Source organism: Macaca nemestrina, chromosome 4, assembly GCF_043159975.1.
Source record: "Macaca nemestrina isolate mMacNem1 chromosome 4, mMacNem.hap1, whole genome shotgun sequence".
NCBI lineage: Eukaryota > Metazoa > Chordata > Mammalia > Primates > Cercopithecidae > Macaca > Macaca nemestrina.
This window is the reverse complement of record NC_092128.1, coordinates 35,154,478-35,168,453: the sequence shown is the minus strand read 5'-3', so window position 1 is coordinate 35,168,453 and position 13,976 is coordinate 35,154,478. Positions and strand designations below refer to the sequence as shown.

Genomic DNA, 13,976 nt, shown 5'->3' with positions numbered 1-13,976 from the left:
CAAGTATTTTTGTTTACAGGTTTCTGATAACACTGGAAATCATACCATTGGACTACTTAAAAACTTGAATTTAAAAAATACTGATTGAAGGGTTCATGAAGATTGCTAACTCAACATCAAGCAGAACAATAATTAAGTACATGAAAATGAACTGATGATAGACTAAAATAATTTTGATGACTTCCTTTTATTTAAAACATGCTGATTCTTTTTGTTTTGTTTTCCAGGGTCAAGAAAACTTTTATTCTCTTAAGCTATTTATACCTTACAGCAACTGGGTAAATAAAGTATACTTTTATGAGAAAGGTTAAAATATTTAACTTTCTATCTCATTTTTCTAGAATTCAGAGACTATTCATGAGTACTCTTACTTGTGGAAATATAGTTATTGGCAAAAATTCAGTAAGAATTTGTTTTATTTTGTAACAGGACACATTGAATACACTAGTTATTTTACTGAGGCTTTGACTGGAAAGTCATATTTTTAGATATGATCAGAATGCTTTTAGGGATTGAGGTTGACTTTATAAAGCCAACATACTTAGAAAACTACTGGGCGGGTAGCTTGTGTACACAGTTTCTTTATAGAGTTCTTGTCCTGTGCTGAGTAAAGAATGTTTTCTAACAGGCCCAGAAAACCCAAGCTATTTTGGAGACCCGAAGAAGAGAGGAATTCATTCAATTGATACAGGTATTATATGCATAGTCTGATGGTAAATTCTTGGCTTAGCTTCACAACCTTGAGAGGCTTTTTTTTTTGAGACGGAGTCTCGCTCTGTGGCCCAGGCTGGAGTGCAGTGGCGCGATCTCGGCTCACTGCAAGCTCCGCCTCCCGGGTTCACGCCATTCTCCTGCCTCAGCCTCCCGAGTAGCTGGGACTACAGGCGCCCACAACCGCGCCTGGCTAGTTTTTTGTATTTTTAGTAGAGACGGGGTTTCACCGTGGTCTGGATCTCCTGACCTTGTGATCCGCCCGCCTCGGCCTCCCAAAGTGCTGGGATTACAGGCGTGAGCCACCGCGCCCTGCCGAGAGGCTTTTAAAAGTCTAATCTGAGATTCTTTATGAAAGTTTCAGTAAAGCCAATGTACAAAGAGTCAATTTGGCCAAATATTATCCTTACTACAGTTTATGCAAATAATCAAGGCAAGTATAAGAAGACTAAAATTTATTTTACAAATAAATTGGTTCTACTATGGTTTATCTTTTGTAGAAATGGGAAACTAGAGTGAGAAAAATTATGTTTCAAAATAAAACTACAAGACCAAGGTGAGTGGATCACCTGAGGTCAGGAGTTTGAGACCAGCCTGGAAAACATGGTGAAACTGTGTCTCTACTAAAAATACAAAAATTAGCTGGGTGTGGTGGTGGATGCCTATAATCCCAGCTACTGGAGAGGCTGAGGCAAGAGAATCACTTGAATCATGGAGGTGGAGGTTGTAGTGAGCCAAGATCATGCCATTGTACTCCAGCCTGGGTGACAAGAGGGAAACTCCATCTCAAAATAAATAAATAAATAAATAAATAAATAAAACTATCATACATCTGTTATTAGCTTCTAGCCCTGTCTGTCATTTCTAAGTTTTTATTATTTACCTATAGTCTGGTCTAAATTCTAGATTTTTAGCTCTTTTTTTTTTTTTTTTTTTTTTTTTTTGAGACGGAGTCTCGCTCTGTAGCCCAGGCTGGAGTGCAGTGGCCGGATCTCAGCTCACTGCAAGCTCCGCCTCCCGGGTTTACGCCATTCTCCGGCCTCAGCCTCCCGAGTAGCTGGGACTACAGGCACCCGCCACCTCGCCCGGCTAGTTTTTTTTGTGTGTGTTTCTTAGTAGAGACGGGGTTTCACACTGTTAGCCAGGATGGTCTCGATCTCCTGACCTCGTGATCCGCCCGTCTCGGCCTCCCAAAGTGCTGGGATTACAGGCTTGAGCCACCGCGCCCGGCGATTTTTAGCTTTCTTATATTTAGTTGTGACTTTCCAGACCTACATTTCCAATTTTTCTTCCACCTTTCTGACCTAAAATCACTAGAAATTTAAAAATGTGTTTTGGTTAAAGCCCTACAAACTAAAGCTGGACAACTTGATATGAACTTTGGGAGAAATCACTCTAGTAACCTATATAGACAGATGGCCTTCATGCCTATAAAATATGGACTACTAAAGAATTTCACTGACACACCTGATTTAAACTACAATTTAAATAACGCTGCCAGATTGCAACTTTAACTAAAAATGCTTCAGATTAAAAAAAAAAAAAAAAAAAAAAAAAAAAAAACTAGCTTATAAACCACTCAGACACCTATCTTTATCTTTTGCATTCATAAAAATGTCTCTGAACTTAATACTTGTTTGCCTACACAATATAGAGGCCTTACTTTAGTAGAAACCTACCTATAACATCATCATCTAAAACGAGACACAACTGTTTAAGAAAATTATTCTCAGAACTAAGAGACTGATTCAAGATCTCAGATCATATACTTCAATTTGTTCTTTCAACTGGTTCTATATTGTCTCCCGTGTGCTAGGGTGTTTTTGCATTGGTTTAAAGGAATATCTGAGATTGGGTAATTTATAAAGAAAATAGGTTTATTTGGCTAACAGTGTTGTGCGTTGTACAAGGCACTAGCATCTCCTTGGCTTCTGGGGAGGCCTTAGGGAGTTTTTACTTATGGCAGAAGGTGAAGCAGGAGCAGGCACATCACAGGGCAAGACAAGGAACAAGAGAGTAAGGGGAAAGATGCCACACTTTTTTAAACATCGAGATCTCATGAGAACTCACTCAGTATTGCAAGCACAGAACCAAGTGGATGGCGCTGAGCTAATAATGAGAAATCTGCCCCAGTGATCCAATCACTTTCCAAAAGGCTCCACCTCCAACACTGGTGATTATAATCCAATATGAGATTAGAAAGGATAACATCCAAACTATATCATTCTGCCCGGGGCCTCAAACCTCATGTCTTTATGACATTTTAAAATACAATCATTCCTTCTCAACAGTCCCCCATAGTCTTAACTTATCCCAGCATTAACTCAAAAGTCTGAAGTCCAAAGTCTCATCTGAGACTCAAGGCATGTTCCTTCCACCTGTGAATCTGTAAAACAAAAAAAATCGACTGCTTTACTTTCGAGATACAGTGGCAATATGGGCCTTGAGTAAACATTGCCATTCTAAAAGGAAGAAATTGGCCAAAAGAAAGGAGATACAGGCTCCACACAAGTCTGAAACCCAGCAGAGCAATCATTAAATCTTAAAGCTCCAAAATTACCTTCTATGACTCCATGTCTCACATCCAGTGCACAGTGGTGCAAGAGGTGATCTCCCAATGCCTTGGGCAGCTCTAACCCTTGGCTTTTCTAGGCTCAGGATGCAAGCTGCTGGTGGACGTATTATTCTAGGGTCTGGAAGATGACAGCCCACCTCCCATAGCTCCACTAGCCAGTGCCTTTGGGGACTCTGTGTGGGGGCTGCAACCCCATCTTTCACCTTGGCACCACCCTTGTAGAGTACTTTTATGGAGGCTATACCCCTGCAACAGGCTTCTTCCTGGAAACCCAGGGTTTTTTTTTATTTATTTTTTTTTATTTTTTTTTACACCCTCTGAAATCTAAGTGGAGGCTGCCAATGCTCCTTCATTCTTGTATTCTGAGTTTCTATTAGCACCATGTGAAAACTGCCAAGGCTGACAGCTTGTACCTTCCAGAGCTGTGGTCCATGCTATGCCTGGGACCCTATGAACCAAGGCTTCTGGAGGGGCCTGGATGCAAGAAGCAGCCTGCTGGGGAGGTGCAGGGTGGTAGTACCCCAGGCCCAGCCCACAAAACCATTCAGTCCTCCTAAGCCTCTGAGACTGTGATGGGAGGGGCGCCTAGAAGAGCTCTGAAATACCTTCAAAGCCTTTTTCCCACTGTCTTGTCTGTTAACACTTGGCTTCTTTTAGTCATTCAAATCTCTAGCAACTGGTTGCTCCAAAGCTTGCTTGATTTCCTCTCCTGATAGTGCTTTTTGTTTTACTCTGCCACATGGCCAGCCAGCAAATTTTCCAAACTTTTACAGTCTGCTTCCCCTTTAAATGTCAATTCAAGCTTTTAGGCATTTCTTTGCTCCTGCATCTGAGCATATGTTGTTAGAAGTAGCCAGGCCATATCTTGAATGCTTTTCTGTTTGGAAATTTCTTCCACCGGATACCCTAAGTCATCATTCTTAAGTTCAAACTTCTACAGTTCCATAGGCATGAGTAGAATGCAGCAAAACTTTTTGCTAAGACGTAACATAGCTGACCTTTGCTACAGTTCCCAGTAAGTCCCTCATTTTCATCTGAGACCTTGTCATCCTGGACTTCACTGTCCATATCAACATCAGCATTTTGATCAAAACCATTTAACCAGTCTCTAAGAAGTTCCAAACTTCCCATCATGTTCCTGTCTTCTCCGAGCTCTCCAAACTCTGCTAACCATCATTTATTACCCAGTCTCAAAGATGCTTCCATATTTTTAGGTATGTTTGTAACAATTCTCCACTCCTCAGTACCAATTTTCTGTGTTAGGCTTTATTAGTTCATTCTTGCATTGCTCTAAAGAAATACCTGAGACTGGGTAATTTATAAAGAAAAATAGGTTTAACTGACCCACAGCTCCACAGGCTGTACAGGAAACATGATGCTGACATCTGCTTGGCTTCTGAGGAGGCTTCAGCAAACTTACAATAATGGTGAAAGGTGAAAAGGAGGCCACACTTCACATGGCCAGAGCAGGAGGAAGGAAAGATAGGGAGGTGCCACACACTTTTAAACAACCAGATTTCATGAGAACTCCATCATGAGAATAGCACCAAAGGGATGGTGCTAAACCATTCATGAAGGATGCACCACCATGATCTAATCAGCTCCCACCAGGTTCCACCTCCAACATTGGGGATTACAATTTCACATGAGATTTGGGTGGAGACACAGATCCAAACCATATCCTTCCACCTTGGCTGCTCCCAAATCTCATGTCCTTTTCATTTTATAAAATCCAATCATGCCGTCCCAACATCCCCCAAAGTCATAACTCATTTCAGCATTAACTCAAAAGTCCAAAGTCTCATCTGAGACAAGGATAGTCCCTTCTGCTGATGAGCCAGTAAAATAAAAAACAAGTTAGTTGCTCCCAAGATACAATGGGGGTATAGGCATAGGGTAAGTAATCTCATTCCAAAAGGGAGAAATTGATCAAACAAAGGGGCCTACAGGCCTCATGCAAGTCCACAACTCAGCAGGGCAGTCATTAAATTTTAAAGGTTCAGAGTAATTTCCTTGGACTCCACATCCCACATTCAGGGCACACAGATGCAAGGGGTGGGCTTCCAAGGTCTTGGGCAGCTCTGCCCCTGTGGCTTTGCAGGGTTCAGCCCCCATGGCTGCTCTCAAAGGCTAGTGTTGAGCACCTGTGGCTTTTCTGGGCACAGGGTGCAAGCTGCCAGTGGATCTAACATTCTGGGGTCTCGAGGCTGTGGTGGCCCTCTTCTCACAGCTCCAACCACTCATTTTCCCTGCACACACCCTAGTAGACGTTCTTCCTAAGGGCTCCACCCCTGCAGCAGGCTTCTGTCTGAACACCCAGGCTTTTTTATACATCCTCTGAAATGTAGGCAGAAGCTCTCAAGCCTTAACTCTTGCACTGTGTACCCACAGGCTTAACACCATGTAGAAGCTGCCAAGGTTCATGGCTTGCACCCTCTGAAGCAGTGGCCCAACTGTACCTGAGCCCCTTTGAGCCATGGCTGGAACTGGAGCAGCCGGATGCAGAGTGGTGTCCTGAACCTGCATAGGGTAGGTAGTGGGGCCTTAGGCTTGGCCCATAAAACCATTCTTCCCTCCTAGGCCTCTGGGTCTGTGATGGCAGTGGCTACCTCAAAATTCTCTGAGATGCCTTCTGGGTCTTCTCCCCATTGTCTTGGCAATTAGCACTTGCCTTCCTTTTAGTTATGCAAATTTCTACAGCCTGCTTGACGTCCTCCCCTGAAAATGGGCTTTTCTTTTCTACCACATGGCCAGGCTGCACATTTTCCAAACTTTTACACTCTGCTTCTCTTTTAAATATAACTTTCAGTTTCAGTTTCAGGTTACTTCTTTGCTCACACATATGAGCATGTGTTGTTAGAAACAGCATCTTGAATGCTTTGCTGCTTAGAAATTTCTTCTACCAGATTCCCTAAATCATCACTGTCAAGTTCAAAGTTTCACAGATCCCTATGGCAGGGGCACAATGCCACCATGTTCTCTGCTAACATGTAACAAAAGTAATCTTTGCTCCAGTTCCCAATAAGTTCCTCATTTCCATGTGAGAATTCCTCAGCCTGGGCTTTACTGTTCATATCACTATCAGTATTTTGGTCAAAACCATTCAACAAATCTCTAGGAGATTCTAAACGTCCCCTCATCTCCCTATCTTCTTCTGAGCCCTCCACACTGTTCGAACCTCTGCCTGTTACCGAGTTCTAAAGTCACTTCCACATTTTCAGGTATCTTTACAGCAATGTCCCACTCCTTGATAGAATCTCCTCTGTCACCCAGGCTAGAGCAGAGTGGCACAATTACAGTTCACTATAGCTTCAACCTCCTGAATTCAAGCCATCCTCCCATTTCAGCCTCCCAAGTAGCTGGGACCACAGGCACCTGCCACAATCCATCCCCAACTAATTTTATTTACTTTTAGTAGACATGAGGTCTTGCCATGTGACCCAGGCTGGCCTCAAATTTCTGGGCTAAAGAAATCCTCCTGCCTCAGCCTCAAAAAGTGCTGGGATTTACAGGCATGAACCACCATGCCCAGCCCAGGGTATTTTATTTTTCAGAAAAACAAGTCTGTTCGGGAGTGAAGTTCAAAAGCAATGCAAGAATACAAGGGAAATCATTTTTTCCTAAAGTAATCTAACACTGGAGTTGGCTGTGAGATGTCTCTCTCTTCCAGCTTAATTCTACGTCAAGAATTCTTAACTATTCTTCTGCCAGACATATCTAACATACGACACACTCTTCCTAGAAAAACGCACATCTATGCATGTAATGTAAGGGTATTAATAGATCCTGCTGAAGCCCATCCAAGTGGAAATGTAATGCCAGACTAAAGACACCTTTTTGTAGGGGGTGGGCAGAGGACTAGAGGAGTTGTTAGACTGAGATCCCAATTCACCAAAAATAGGCTTTATTAATGCAGTCCAGAATCATGATAACGCTCAGATTGAGTTTAGCTATTTAGTTTGATAAATTACCTCACAGCCTGCTCCTAGCTGCAATATTACCCATGGTTAACCACATCACAAATATTATAATATGAAAAAATAAACAATGCAAAACATTTTGACATTGACAGAATAAAACTAACACAACAGTAAGATTTAGTAACTCCTTGGAGTCATTATAGATGACAACTTTTACTGTTTTATAGATAGATCTTTTACTATTTGGCTGTCTCTTTTATGTCATTTAGGATTTCTTGTCATTAGCATTTCATTCATGAAATGGGGATCCACCTTCTGAGAAGTACAATGTGGCTTCTTTTTATAAAAAGCTGAGGCAGGCTTTCTATTTTTCCTTTCTGTTTCAGATCCCATTATTTCTTTGCTGTTTTCAATTTTTAGTCACTGTCTTTATCAGCATTTGATTTTTATAATTCAAAACTCTCCTTATGATTTCAGTCAGTAACAGTGAATGTCTCTTAATGTATGAAATAAAAATGAGTTTCTACTCTATTATTTGCGGTTGTTGTTTTTAAAAATCCTGTCACTTCCTCTTTGAGGGATAAGAACCCCAGGTTGTTGGAGTGGGTTGGCTCTTGATCGTACCGGAGATACTACATACTGATATCAAATTAGTTTCCCTAAAGGTTAATTCCATTCAGCGTGATTTTTTGGTTTATAATGCCACTTGCATGCTAGATAAAGGAAAAACTCTTTATCTTATTGTCCAAAGCCTCCACAATTTGATTCCAGCTATCTTTCCAGCCTTATGTTTCACTATTCAAATACTACACTATTTTCCTGGACTCCAATAAAAAGTTTCCCAGGACTACCCCTTCCTAATCCCCAACACCACTTCCATCTCTGTTGAAATCAAAATTGCTATTTTTTTTCCTTCAAACGTTTATTCACTGTTTGATTTGTATGCCATATCTTTAATCGGGGGTTTATTTAGCATATTGCTTAATTTTATTTTATAGTTTTATTTAAAAATCCAATTTTGTCTTGTTCTCTATTTTTTATATGTGTTCTAAGAACCCAGCAGTACTCAAGTATGCGGAGAATGTCATTCATCTTGTTTGCCTCCCACTGCCCAAAGAGTTACACTTAACCAACGCTCTAATAAATATTTGTTTAATGTAATAGAAGACTAATCAGTTTAATTCAACAAATATTGTGAAGAATTGACTATGTGGAATATATTTAGTACTGTGAAGGTTACAAAGATTAATAAGATTTCATCTCTTCTCTAAAGGATTCTATCATCATGTAAAAAGACAGGTAATTCAAAATAGATTATTACGACAAGTTCTATAAAAGAAGTATGAGTGAAATATTATGTAAGCAGAGGTGAAAGGGTGATTTAATTGTTTTTTAATGTAAGTTTAGGAACTGATTTATAGGAAATGGAAGGGAATGGGCTAGACACCGTGGCTCACGCCTGTAATCCCAGCATTTTGGGAGGCTGAGGCGGGTGGATCACAAGGTCAGGAGTTTGAGACCAGCCTGACCAATATGGTGAAACCCCATCTCTGCTAAAAATACAATTATTAGCCGGTGTGGTGGTGTGCACCTGTAATCCCAGCTACTCAGGAGGCTGAGGCAAGAGAATTGCTTGAACCCGGGAGGTGGAGGTTGTAGTGAGCCGAGATCGTGCTGCTGCACTCCAGCCTGGGTGACAGAGCAAGATTCTGCCTCAAAAGAAAAAAAAAAAAGGAATCGGAAGGGAAAATCCATGGTAGGTCATGTTGTTTTTATGTAAAGTTTTACATGATTGTATTTTTATTATTAAAGTTAAATAATCAGATATGATGTGATAGTTCATTTTGTTTTTTTAATATATTTGACATCCCTGAAAGAAAATATAGAACAGTCCCATGACAATTACACATAGAAATATATAGTCTTAGAATACTACCTTCGGACAATTCAAATGTTAGAACATCAGTCTACCAATGTCTGTTTTATAATAACATTTTTGCATATAATTATGTAATCAATTATGCCATTCTTCTGCCAGTATGTTCCTATCCAGTGTCATCTAGATATTTGTTGAATTCAAATGAAGTGATAAGCACTGGTGAACTAGAACTAGTGACCACAAAATATTTTTTAGCTTTCTGGTGCCAGTCACAAGTATATTATTTACTAAGTTGTGATTTATCAGAAAGTAATAGAGACTTGGCATGGACTTTTTTTTTTTCCTTTTTTCTTTTTGAGATGGAGTTTCGCTCTTTTTGCCCAGGCTGTAGTACAACGGCGCGATCTTGGCTCACTGCAACCTCTGCCTCCCAGGTTCAAGCAATTCTCCTGCCTCAGCCTCCCAAGTAGCTGGGATTTGGGATTACAGCCATGCGCCACCACCCCGGCTAATTTTGTATTTTTAGTAGAGACGGGATTTCCCCATGTTGGTCAGGCTGGTCTTGTACTCCTGACCTCAGGTGATGCACCTGCTTCGGCCTCCCAAAGTGCTGGGATTACAGGCGTGAGCCACTGCGCCCGGCCAGCATGGACTTTTAAAAGTGTCTGACATATACGATGTCAGGGAACATTTCGTGGTAATCTCCAACTGATGTGAACACATAGTTCAGCCATATGCCTTATGTTTGATTTACGTTTTTCAAACCTAAGGGACAACAATTTCAAGGTAACTACACTACCTTAGAAAGATAATGGCATTTACCAAGTCGTTTCTTAAAACTTCCCATGAGAAGGCCTGATGAAAGTCACATGAACATACATAAGCTTCAGTTAAGAAAAGCAACAATCCAAAAGTCACTGAGCTAAGCTACCTTTCATACTAAAGGACCCTTCATCATTGGACATTGGTAACCTGACGTGTTTATGCTGCTGATAGAAGCCACAGTGCCATAGCAATTACTACTTCTAGTTGCCCTAGTACCAGACCAGATAAGCTCCATGTACCCTTCATGGAAGACTTTAGAAACCCACAGCCTGTGCAAACTGTTTCTTCAAGTGTTAGCAAACATGTATTGAATTGATTTTTTTCAGCATGATATTTACCTTACAAGATAAAAATTTTACTTCACAAGAAGATTAAGAAAGAAGTAAAATTAAAAATATATTTAGTGGAACCTGTGTATTCTCCAAGAAGATAATACTCTGAGATGCTAAAAAGTCAGTATCAGGGATTATTTTCTAGTTACACCAGAAATAGGGCAAGGATAGCCTTTATTATTAATAGTGCAAGACTACATTCTGTGTTCCTTAACCAAAAACGGATCTTTTTAATCCGTTACCTCTTTTCACAGGTCCCCAAGATCTACATCTACAGTTACTGACTTGGCCTTCAACTTACTGAAAACTGACTTTCTCAATGACTTTGGTACCCTCAGGCCTGACTATGAGTATCCAGAAAGAGTTGAGGGAGAGAAGGAAATAATTATACATGACTAATCATGAGTGACTAGGTTAGGGTAGACTAAATTTTCCTGACTGGGTGGATTCCTTCTTCTACTTAGTTTAATAATAAAGCCCAAACAAATAGGAAGAGATTTCCACATTAAAATCAAATGCTAAGTTTAAACTTCCCTATTCTTTCCTTACATTGACGCTTGTCCCACCCCTCATTAAGGGACACTTTAGTGCCCAGGCAGATCCCCGAAGTCCCCTTTTATTGCTTGTTGTAAATTCCTTTCCCCAGGTTCGGGGTGCTTCCCTTTCTCCCTCCCTCCCATTCAGTGTGGTTTTGCCTCCTGCAGCCCTTAATTGGATCCCCTGAATGATGAAGTTAAAGCTGCCTTCTGAAGGCCTTTACATACAATTATACATTTTCTTGTCTTCATCTCCTTCTCTGTCCTATTTTTCTCATTCTCTTGAGTTTTTTCCTGAGAAAACTTTCTTAATAAATCATTTGCACATGAAATCTTATAAAAGGATCTGCTCTTGGGGAAACTGACCTAAGTCCAATTCACTCTCCAAATATTTAGAAACAAATTGTATATAAAAAATAAAGGAGGTTGACTTTTGCATGAAAATGATATCATGGGCAAATCAAAATATAAACTAGAAAAACACGTTTGGAACCTGTAACAAAGTACTAATTTCTTCTATTACGTAAAGAGCTCTTAAGCAACCAATTCAAAATGACCGAAAATCAGCAAAGACAATATGAATGATTCAAATTTTCTGAAAATAAATTATGATTAAATTGACAATGAGATACCATTTTTACATTACTCAGGTTGACAGAGACTTTACAAAGTATTGTAATACAGTGTTTGCTTGAGTGTAGGAAAGTAAGTACTCAATTTTTGAAGGAAGTGCTAACTGGATGCAATCTCTTTAAGAGTCAGCATCATCTATTACGCTATAAAATGGACATTATATACCTTTTCAACCCTAATTGCTTTCTTTGTCATTAAAACGAATTCTGCAATATCAGCTGTCACCCTGAAATTGTTTATTACTTGTTTTCTGTGTCCTCCCACTAGAACACAGGCTCTATGAGAACAGGACTAGCTCCGTGTGGCTTATTACAGTATCCTTCAAGCCCAGGGCTTGGCATGGAATTAATGCTCCATTAACATTTGTTAAATTGCCACATCAATAAATTAAGTAGGTGGCACCTATGGCATAATTTGAGATGCTCCATGACCCTAAAAATGTCTGACATTCTCACTTAGGCAATCAATGAAAACAGAGACAGTCTATTAAAATGCACTAACATGATCATGGTAATATATAACATAAATATATTTATATGCTTATATAAGTATAAATATGTAATATAAGCTATTACAGCATGACAATCCTCATAGAAGTAAATTAGCTAAGGAACTGGAGCAAAAGAGAAGTACATTTTAACTGCGGTTTTGGGCCAGGAAAGATCAAATAATTTGGTAGAATTTAATTAATTGCTAACAAGTAATTTAATTAATCAACTTAATTTAATGGATGGATGCTAGACCTTGGCTATAGAGTGAAGAGCCTTACGTAGGTTATAGAGATTATAGTCAAGAGGATTCCTAAAATTAAGATTCTTAAGCACAGAGGCGAAACCAGAATCAAAATCAAAGCAGGCAGAGTACTTGCAAGTGTAGTATAGAGAAGCGAAAAAACAGAGAAGTGAAAACACAGAGCAGAACTGAAGGCATCAGTGCAGTCCGAGCACTGAGAAGCAGCAGGTTGCAGCTGCAACCAGGATACCAGCAAACCCCGCGGCGCAGGCGCACGAGGGACGATGGGAAGCCCACGGCATTATGGCTGGATGAGGAAGGGAGGCGATGAAGGTAGCAGCAGATTTAAATGGACATATGACAAAAATAATGGATATACCCAATGTTGCCATTAGGAATATAGAAGGGGGTAGAGTTGAGGTGGGTAACAACCTCCGTTCCTTCTGGTAACACCGTTTTCCATTTCTGAGGGGCGGCCGGGGCTGCCCTTGACTATGGACCGCAACACCACAGGAGACTGAGGGTCCTGGGCACAGATTGGTTTTAGCCAAACCTATGGTATGGGTCCTTGGTTCCAGCCACAACCCTTGTGGAGCTTTCTAGAATTTTCTCTCCCTTAGATTCTGAAACGTTGTATCTTTGAAGATGGCCAGAAACATCTCTCAAGCCAGCATTTTGATGGAACACGTGTCTTGAACTGAAGAACTCACGTGGCCTCATCTCCACTGGTTTATTTTCCTCACTGGAACTGCTGAACTAAGGCTCTCTAGGGCTTTGCCAATGGAGTAGATATGGCTCTGAAATCTGAATCCAAGGGATGAGACCGAAACTTGCTTTGTCTGGGGGTAAAAAGTTGAGTGGTATCTGTTAAATGGGGATAATAAGTGTGCCTACCTGATGGAGTAGTATTAGAATTAAATGTGTTGATATATGTAGAGTGAGAGAGAGAAAAATAAGAGAGGGAAGGAAAGAAAGAAAAGTAAAAATGGTGGTGACTATTCAACTCTCTCTTTAGATTTAGGACTTGAGCTAGATCAAAGCTGGTGCCCTTTGTCCTGGTTCCTCATTTGTGCTTTTTTTTTTTTTTTTTTTTTTTTGAGACGGAGTCTTGCTTTTCGAGACGGAGTCTTGCTCTGTCGCCCAGGCTGGAGCGCGATGGTGCGATCTCCCCAACCTCTGCCTCCAGGGTACAAGCAATTCTCCTGCGTCAACTTCCTGAGTAGCTGGGATTACAGGCATGCACCACCATGCCTGGCTAATTTTTTGTTTTTTCAGTAGAGACAGGGTTTCACCATGTTGGCCAGGCTGGTCTCAAACTCCTGACCTTGTGATCTGCCCGCCTTGGCCTCCCAAAGTGCTGGAATTACAGGTGTGAGCCACCACGCCCGGCACCCTCATTTGTGCTTTATATCACAACAATTTTTAAGCCAGTATGAGTGGAGGAAGACGTCACCCACTCTTCATTGTGTTTTTCTGAGGAAGTTGTATAATAAGTCTGACCTTCAGTTAATCACTTGGCCAGGTTAGAAGGTACTATAACCAGATGATGAAAGATCTCATAAATAATTCAAACTCATCTTTAACTTAGGTAAAATGTTTGTTTCTTAGTTTAAAGGACTTCTAAGTTCTTCCATCCCATGATGTGAGAAGTTAGTAAATATGAGTACAGCACTTCCATTTTCCTGATCAAAATTGAGTTAAGTCAAAACATGAAACATAATTGCCAGACTGACACTTCTAATTATTTGGAGTAAATGAACAAAAAACAATGGTTAAGTGAAAAAAATTAAGAAATGAGGCGATCGTTTTGTTAAAGTTATCTCAATCACTGGT

General features: G+C 40.4%; 1 long non-coding RNA gene across 1 annotated transcript; it reads left to right on the top strand.

Moving 5' to 3' along the window:
* Nucleotides 1–560: 560 nt before the first annotated feature.
* LOC105474979 (uncharacterized) lies at nucleotides 561–8,286 on the top strand. Its single transcript, XR_983055.2, has 3 exons — nucleotides 561–691; nucleotides 5,678–5,815; nucleotides 8,260–8,286. It is a non-coding gene; the product is annotated as an uncharacterized lncRNA (long non-coding RNA).
* Nucleotides 8,287–13,976: the final 5,690 nt, after the last annotated feature.